The 9,531-nt window shown below is 34.7% G+C and overlaps 1 long non-coding RNA gene across 2 annotated transcripts in view; it reads left to right on the forward strand.

The window, feature by feature from the left end:
* The first annotated feature begins 610 nt into the window (after nt 1-610).
* LOC110105360 overlaps nt 611-9,531 on the forward strand; it is a 44,661-nt gene continuing 35,740 nt past the window's right edge. Inside the window, exon 1 of one of the 2 annotated variants that reach the window (XR_003699617.1) lies at nt 611-1,146. This is a non-coding gene — a long non-coding RNA (uncharacterized LOC110105360). The remainder of the gene's footprint in view (nt 1,147-9,531) is intronic. The other variant, XR_003699616.1, reaches the window with a different exon arrangement.

Raw genomic sequence — 9,531 nt, forward strand, 5'->3', positions numbered from 1 at the left:
CTTCGTTCGGTTTGCTGGTTTCAATTGGGCAGGCAATTATTCTGTGAACTTCAACTCGTTCCATGGCTTGCTGATGAGTTCTGTTATATGCTGGTATCTGTTTTGGAGGGCTGCTTGTTATTGCTGGTGGTACTTTGGTTTTAAGATGTCCTTCTGTGGTTCCGCCGAACTCTTCTATGCCCCTATTGTTTTGCTGGAGAAAATTGGAGTTATTCGGCAGGCTACTAAATTCAATTTTGGATGTGCTGGTAGCAATTTTTGTTGCTGCTCTAATCCAAATCTGACGCTGCTTCGTTCTAGAGGGATTTTGGATACAACGGCAGGTTTAATTTTGAGCTCAGGACGATGATGAATCCTGCCGCTCCTTTTGGACGGTCTACGGGCAACCAAAGGAGGCTGATTGCTTAATGATTATTTCTCTTTTCTGAGTCCTGGCTACAGACTATTTGTCTGCTTTCTGTTTCTTAATTTTTTGTTTTATAGTTTTGTTCACTGCTTGCCTATTTTTCTGTGGCAATGCTTTTTGGTTTTTTTTAAAGTATAATCATTTTGTCTTTTAATAGAATGGGCCAAGCCCTCATTTTACCCAAAAAAAAAAAAAAAAACATGATCTTCCATTCTGGTACTTGTCTGGTTACCTTTTAGCGGGGTTTCAGGTGAGACGGGGCTATTTCGATGCTTCGTGCCTGTAGAGGTCTGGAACGAAAACCTTCTCGGGGTGTTGAATTTTCGCCAGCTTTGGCTCTCGGTCCGAATAACTCCCAGGCAGTCTCCCTCTTATTAGCAAGAGTCCAGATGGACAAGGCTCCAGCACAACTCACTCTCCCTCTCTCTTGGTAGAAGCTCCCAGGAAAAACGCCTAGGCTCTTGGACTCTCCCTCTCTCACGCTAAATCTCTCTGTTTCACGCTCCCGGTCTTCCCCATCTCCCTATAGTTCTTAAATCCCAGGAGAACCGAAGCTCCCCTCCCGATCTCGTGCCCCTTTCGATCGGGATTCAAGTAGGAGCCGAAGCCCCCTGTCCATTCCTCTGTTCCAGCACCCCTAGCCAAGCCCGATGCCTCCAGCCAGCTTTTGCGGAATCCAAGGCCGGACGCCCCGTCGCCAGCTCTAGCCGCTCGAAGCCCATACCTCTTCCTGCGAGCAGGTAACCCTTCCCCTCCTTTTTCATCTTCTTGTTCTTCTTCTTCTCCTCCTTCTTCTTCATCTTCTTGTTCTTCTTATTCTTCTCCTTCTTCTACTACTTATTTCACTTCTTCTCCTACCATTCCCCCTCGGCAAAATCTGAGAGCCAAGTTTGTTTGAACTTCATTTTTGCTTCATGAATGCATATTGTTGAGATGGCCGTTACATAGAGCTTGAGTAGTATTGTGAAGGTTGATTGGTTGAGTTCAATCAAGTAGGTGTTAAAATCATGATTTCCATATAAGCTTGTTTTAATTTTATATAGCTTTGCAAACTTTGCATATCAAGTGTTTGGTGGAATGCCACTAGAAGAAAGAATACTTGGTTTTGTTAGGAAATTTAGATTGGTATCATGAATGCTTAATCTCACGTCTTGATTTGGTAAAAAGATAGTATGAAGTAATACTTTGTGCTTATGTGAAATCCCATGTCTTCATTGCTCATCGCTTCACTTCAGGGCTTTTGGTAGGATTATATTTTGGATATTATATGGAATGATTTTTCTTTTTTCTATTAGCAAAACTTGTTGTTGTAAGTAGAGCCTAGCATGAAATGTGTAGCAAGTGGGTAACTCCATTCTATGTTGTTCGCATGTATTGGTGGGATGTGATATCATGGATATATTTGGTGTTATGCTATGTGAGGTTTGGTAGCTTTGTTGGATAACTTAGCTCACCCCATTTCTTGAGTACCAGTACATGCAAAGTTGATGCATGAGAGTATTTTGTTCATGTCGTAAACGTATTCATGTATGATGCCTTCACCATCGTCTCTTATTATCTAGCTTTATTACGATATTTGATTATCAAGTGATGTTTTAATGTTTTCAAGGAAAGATGAAATCACTACTAGCCATAGGTAGTCTCATGAATGGTATACTAAAAAGTATGTTGATTCATGCTATTTGGAGGATAATTTTTTTTGTTTGATATGTATGCATAACTTATGCTTCTTCATTACTATTCTTATATGATAGATGATTTGAAATCCCATGGTTAAGTTGCCTTCATCATTGTTATTTAGAGAATGTGTTGAACGGTTTCATGAAGTGTTTGGAAGGTTGTAGGAATGTCGGGAGGCATTCATAAGTTTTTTTTATATAAAGCATCTTTGGGAGAAGTATTAAAGAATTTTTATGGGTTTCAAATATGAGTTGGTTTTCTTTTGGACTCAAGCTTACTCTTGTTTTATAATTGGTTGAAATGCTTCTTGAATTTTAGAAAGCAAGTTATAAAATTTCTTTCTTGTAATCATATTGTGATTGTGTTATATTCTCTTTACATAAAGGTCTTCTTATAGCATAAAAGATACAAGTTTGTTAGAAAAGCTTCATGTGTTCATGTGATCCACTTGAGAGTTCAATTCGATTCGATACAAGGTTGCATGAGTTACATTGAATAATTCTTTTGGAGTTTTGGAAAGGATTTTGAGCTGTGTTGTAGAATATTTTTGATCCTTTTCGGGTCGATGAATTTTCTTTATGATTTTATGAGTTTGTTGAATATCATGTGAAAATCATATTGTCAATTGTGGTGGAATACTTGGCATGAGAGCAAATTCATGAATTTGGGTTAGAGATTTATTTGGAATTTTTGGTGGCATGTAGCATGAAAGTGGAAACTTGTTGGAAGATAAGTATGCATTTTATAGATTTGGTATGACATTACTTGTATCATGTTGTTGGAACATGGTTTCTAACTTGTTGGGAAAGTAAATTGATATCAAAATCTTCTTATAATGATTGCACTTTTCACTGAATAATTGAGTTTCAAACTTATATTGGTGTGTGGTTTTGTTGCTTGGCTTAAGGATTATGATATCTCTTTTAAAATAAGCATAGTTTCACTATCATGGCATTGTTGGGAGTACAAAGGGAAGGTTTGATACATGTTCAAAGCTTTATCTGTAGTCTTTTAAAGACATCTTCTTACATTGCAGTAGTTACTTGAGATGTTAAAGAAATGCTTTTGCACTATCTTATGCTATATGTTTGATTGGAGAGTAGTAGTTACATGAGGTGTCTCTTTACATGAACGAAATGTTTATCTTTCTACTTCTTTCATTACTTCTGCTTTGAGATAAAAGAAAACTTTATGATTTGCTTTATGCAAAAATCTTATGATTTGCTCTTTTTTTGTTGGAAAGATTTTGGTGGTTGCTTCATGATTAGGAGAAGTTTTGGCTTGCTTATGTTGAGGTGATTTATCATTGGCTTTACACTATTTTGTATTAGAGGACTTTATGCTATAAGTTTTGCGAATGGTTTATAATGAGAGGTTTTATAAAACTTTCTTGTTGGAAAGCTTTATGGATTTATCACACTCCAAATATAATAAGAAGCACTTGATTTTTTTTTATGTCAAAAAGAGTTTTGGTGTTTTGGTTTTCTTTTTCGACAAGAGTCTTATGTGTAGTTTCATTCAAAAGGTTTCTTAAGTCATTTTTAGGATTTATGGTTTTATGATGAGTTTTGTGTAGCAGGGTCTCTTTTGATGTCTTCTTGAAACGAATGACCTTTCTTATTTGAATTAGCTTTCTTTTACTAGTGTTTGTTTCTAGAAGTTGAGTTTAGAAGAATGTTGAAGAAAACTTGTTTTGAGTTTTAGTTTTTTGGAGCTTGTGCCATTTCGTCGTTTTTGAGCTTTATTTCAGCAACAATTTGGTCAGTCGTTTTAAATGTATCAAGTGCTTTGTTTGGAATGTGGGGATAGCAAAGGACATTGAAAATACCTTCTTCTTTATTCGTATCACATCGAATTAGGGAGAAGGTTGTTTTAGAGGCACACTTGGCTTCAAATAAATATGCCCAACAATAACAATGCCTACATTCTTTTTATGTTTAATTTTCATTCTTTTCTTTATACTGCATTTAGTCGTCTGTTGCTTAACTTTTAGTCTTTCTGCCACTTTTTTATTCGTGCCTTGATTTTGAATGGTCGCAAAATGAGAAAATCCAAAAAAGAAGGCCCAAGGAGGGTGAATTAAACCACCTAATCTACTTTTCTTTTCTAATTTATAACCAACTAAAAATAATTCAATAAAGTTGATTGCCACTGGTAATCCAGTTCTACAAGGCTATTAAGTTAGCCCCAATGAGGGTGAAATAAACCACATAATCTACTTTTCTTTTCTAATTTATAACCAACTAAAAATAATTCAATAAAGTTGATTGCCACTAGTAATCCAGTCCTACGAGGCTATTAAGTTAGTCCCAAGGAGGGTGAAATAAACCTCACAGCCTCGGTGAGAAATAAAGGTGGAAATCAATCAAATACTAAAATTAAAAATCTCTAAAATCAATCCTAAAGTACTAATATTAAAACTTAAACAAAAACTCTTCTTTGGCCTTTAACAAAATTAGAATGCAAGAAACTATAATTAAATCATCCCATATAGGACATAACCAAAACTACATAGCCCACATACATAGACTTGTTTGTTAGGACACGACTATAAATTTTAGGTTAGGTCGATGTTCTGCTTTTCTTTCTGTCTCTTTGTTGTGGCGCTTTGTATGTGACCCGTGTGTCATTTGTTTTGCTACTTGAGTTAGTTTTCTGTGATGCTTTTCTGTGATGGTTTCCAACACTTTTTTTGCATTGTGTTGTGAACGATAGAGTACCCATTGGTTAGGAATGCTTTTTATACTGATGGTGTTTTCTTACAGATGGTCGTGCTCACACAGCACCAAAGGGGACTAAAATTCATAAATAAAATGTATAACTGCTATAGGTGCTTCAGTCGCTTAGCCCCCCAAATAATAAGAGCACGACCAAGGGTGATTGATTTTGAGCATTTTTATTCATATATAACTACTTGATTAATTAAGAATGATTTTAATTATAGCTTATATTATGAACCAAATCATACTGTATGATCAACACAAAATTAATATCTTTTTTAGCCTTTGGCAGCTTGGGTTTTGATAGAGCATAATAGATCATACAGTATGAATTAAAATTATATATTATAAAATAAGATCATATAATACAATGCTAAAATTATACATAATGATGTACTTAAAAAACCTCTCTCAAAAATTATTTTTCTCTCTCCTATGTATATACAAGGTTACTCAACAAAGATATCCATCTAATTATATTATATGACTCAATAAGTATTGTTTGTCATCATTAAAAAGAGGAAGATTGTTATAAATTGAGCTCACGAGTTTATATTTTTGATAATAACAAATATTATGGCTCACATCCTTATGTCTACTTGTATTTATAATGTATATTTATTTATATATATACTAACATTTTAGGAATACTATGTACCATGTAATAAAGATTCAAGGCCTAAGAGTGGGTAGAATAAGTTATGCTGTAAATATTTTAGCAATATTTATTGATGTATTTTAATTTCTTAAGTCAAGTCCTATATGGATGTAAGCTAGCTTGATGACCACACACACGCACACTTAGGGGGAGTGAGATTGAGTCAAAATAAGAAGTTCAAATTTTAAACTAATCATACTATATAATTTATATCATATTATATGATTAGCTCATTTAACTAATCATAATGTATGATATATATCATCCACAATGATCAATTATGATCATGAAAAATAGCTACCAATTATAATTTAGGCAAGATTTTAAGATTTAATTTTTTTTTAATTATTTAGGATGATATACATCATTTTAGATGACTTATGACAATCATGCTTAAATTAATCATATAATTTTAGGACTAATTATGGTTAATTTATTCAATCCGATTATTCAGGATGATCAATAATGTTCATACTGAAAGTTTATCAGGGATGTTAAGCCCTTATGAATAAGTCCCGAGGCTAACCAAGAGGGGGGGGTGGGGGTGGGGGGGGGGAGTGATTTGGATATTTAAAACTTCTTTAACTAAAATAAATATCTTTTTATATCTTGTAGCAAAAACAAAATAAATCAACAGTAAAAATATTAATCAGATATTTTACCCACATAGTTAATCGTAATAAAAATAAAGTGTAGAAATAATAAAAGAAAGAGCACATAAGATTTATAGTAGTTTAGTCCATCTTAACCTACGTCCACTCCTTGGAGGCACCCTCCGAGTATTACACTAAACTTTTAGTGACTCTCTTTTAGCCCCCATAGCTAGGCGGAGAAGCCCTTATAAAATCACTTCCACCTTCCCCGGTGAAGTGGAGTTGCCGGGTGTTTTGACACCAAGGAGATCTTCTTCTTCCCAAAAGTTCCCCCAAGTTGAACTTTGAATCTGATGGTACTAAGGTGCAAGCTTACTGGAGCAACCGTGTGAAAGCCCTCCATACTCCCTTGAAACCCCCTCCAAAGATCTTCTCCCTCTCTCAAACTCCACCCTTTCTTATCTCACTTTCAAGTTCTCTCTTCAAATTTTCTCCAGAAGAATGAAGCTTCAATGAATGTGAAAGATACTTACCAGGTGCTTTGACAAAGCTTAAATATATGGCTTTGAAAAATCCTAAAAATTAATCTTAGCAGCAAAAATCATCCAGGACGATCGAAGGATTGTCCCATATGATGTGCTTAAAAAGAGGGCTTATAAAAACCTTAAAAACACAATTCTGGTGCCAAATATAATCTAGGACGATCGCAGGATCATCCCATACGATGCACTTAAAAAAAGGGTTTCAGAACACCCTAAAAACTCAATTCTGGCACCAAATATCGTCCAGTATAATATCATGATCGTCGAGGATGATGTACAGAATTCGACCTGATAGTCCAGGATGATTACCTAGATGATATAATCAAATTTGTACTGATCATCCAGGATGATATTGTGAATTGTCCTAGACTATTAGAAGAAAAAATATGGTATTTTGTCTTGGACGATTTAGGAAAAATTAAATATATCAGCAAACATCATTCGGTATGATATATAAATCATCCAGGATGATTTGATTGAATAATTTAATCAAATTAATCCCCTAATCACTTGATCAATTTAGACATGATTTGTATTGATCATCTAGGATTATCTAGATTATTTGGGATGATTAGAACAAAAATTTGAATCTTAGATCCTCGCCTAAATTATCATTAGTGGCTATTTTTTAAGATTATAAAGGATCATCCTAGATAATCCAAAATCATCTAGTACGATTAGTTTAATGAGCTAATAGTCCTAAATGATAGAAATCGTCTAGTACGATTAATTCAAAACTTAAACTTTTGGTTTTGACTCAATCTCACTCCCCCTGAGTGTGTGTGTGTGTGCATTATCACCAAGCAAGCATACACTCTTACAGGACTTGAGACAAGAAATAGAAAAAATATTAATAAATATTATAAACCCTTTACTACATAACCTTCTTCAACCCAATCTTGAGCTTTGATTCTTTATTTGATGTTGCATGGTGTTTCTGAAATATTAGTATACACACAAACAAAAATATATTGCAAATACAAATAGATAACAAGATGTGAGCTATAATATTTGCTATCATAAAAAATATAAACTCATAAATTCGAGTTACAACACATACTAGACGACTGATATGATGCATGGGATGACACCCAATCGTACAAGATGGAAATCATAAATTTATTAACTAATCATCATGTATGATAACAAAATCATCCTAAATGATCAATATAAACTTTTAAACTGATCATACAAGATAATGCAGTTTGTAATGTAAAAAAGGGCTATTTTGCACTAATAACACAGGAGGAACATACAAGATTGTACTGGATGATCTTTGATAATAGAATTGATTTTTTAGGGTTTTTGAAGCTCTTTATTTAATCTTTCTCTAAAGACATTATAAGTGTCTTTGACATGTATTGAGTCTTTGTTTTTCTAGAGAGAGCTTGAAAGGGAGAGAGGAAATGGTAGAGTTTGAGAGGGAGAAAATCCTTGTAGGTTTCAAGGGGGTGTGGAGGGAGTTTCACACAGTTGTTCTAGCAAGCTTGCATCTTAGTACTATTGTATTCAAGGTTTGTCTTGAGGGATGATTTGGGAAGAAAAAGATCTCTTTGGTGTCAAAGGACCAAACTTTCACCCCTTTCATGAGAAATGAGTGGTCTACTTAAAGTTTTTTAAGAGTGGCATGACCAATAAATAGGAGGAAGATCAAGTAAAGGTTGGGAGTGGTTTAAATGGATGACTCATGTTGATTCCTTTGATCATGACAAAAGGCTTGAATGTGAATAGGCGATGAAACTATCACTTTTACTTTCTGAGTGTCTCTGATAATATAACTTCACCTCTATCAAATAAATAAGGTCAATAAGATCATAGCTATAATATTATTAGAACAAGTCATAGTTTTTATTATTGCTACTTTTTATACTGGCCTCCAAGTTTTATAATTATAACAATTATATGATTCTCTTAATAATTCCTGTTGGAGAATTTTTTGTATCCTCAAACGGATTGCATATTTTATCATCGAGTACGACATAAGAATGATGATATATTACCTCAGAGGATAAAAATATTATTTCCTTATGGACTCAATAACAAAATTTACAATTATTTAACAGAGATTCCCCCACTCAATGTTTGGTCGAGTGGAGTTTATTTATTTATGGGGTACAGACATCCCATAGGGGCAAGCCCCTATGGTTAATTACATCCTAAGTTTGATTTGGAAAAACTTTTGATTAAACTAGTGGTTTTCTTTCTTTGGAAGTCATTTAAATATTGGCTAAAATTGATTTTTGTTGTTTTAAAATCCATGAAAATCTTGCTTAAAGGTTTTGGCCTTTAGGATTTCAAGGAGGAGGTTGATGAGATCAACTAAGGATTATATTTTGGGAATGAAAGCCAAAGGAGGTGAAGTAGGGACACTTGATTCTGAGATGAAACTCAGAGGTGCCCAAACTATCCTATGTTGGGCTTTACATTTTTGAATCTAAATTTGGTTTAAGTTGAACTTTTTATTAGAAGATTGGGGCTTACATCCCAACAACACTTGTTGGAGGAATTGCCCGAAAGTTGAGGGCTTATAGGGTGATTTGGAATCAACCCGTGCCTCGAACCCTAAGACTAAGGTGAGGACTACTGAGAGGTGGTGCCTCGAACCTAGATCTAACGAGTGCAAAGAGGGACTTACAAGCTACACCTCACAAGAGGCATAACCCGCCCGACTTCTGGATTTATTGTCCCGCCTGGAAGGGACTACCAGCTAACCCTCCTAATTGCTTTTAAAACCATGTCGTCCGGTCTCAATGCAAATGTAGAGTGGTAGGGTTATTTTTATTTAGAAGGTAGGGCTTATAGCTTGGCTTTGAGGCCAAGATGCCTAAGCATGTGGGTATGCAAATGCTGACTCATAAAGAAAAAGACTTTTGTTATCTAATCCTTAAGTGAGGGCTTTCTATATGCAACACATTTTTGGCTATGCATGTTT

The sequence above is a fragment of the Dendrobium catenatum genome, unplaced genomic scaffold (genome assembly GCF_001605985.2).
Source record: "Dendrobium catenatum unplaced genomic scaffold, ASM160598v2 original_scaffold_98100, whole genome shotgun sequence".
Lineage (NCBI taxonomy): Eukaryota > Viridiplantae > Streptophyta > Magnoliopsida > Asparagales > Orchidaceae > Dendrobium > Dendrobium catenatum.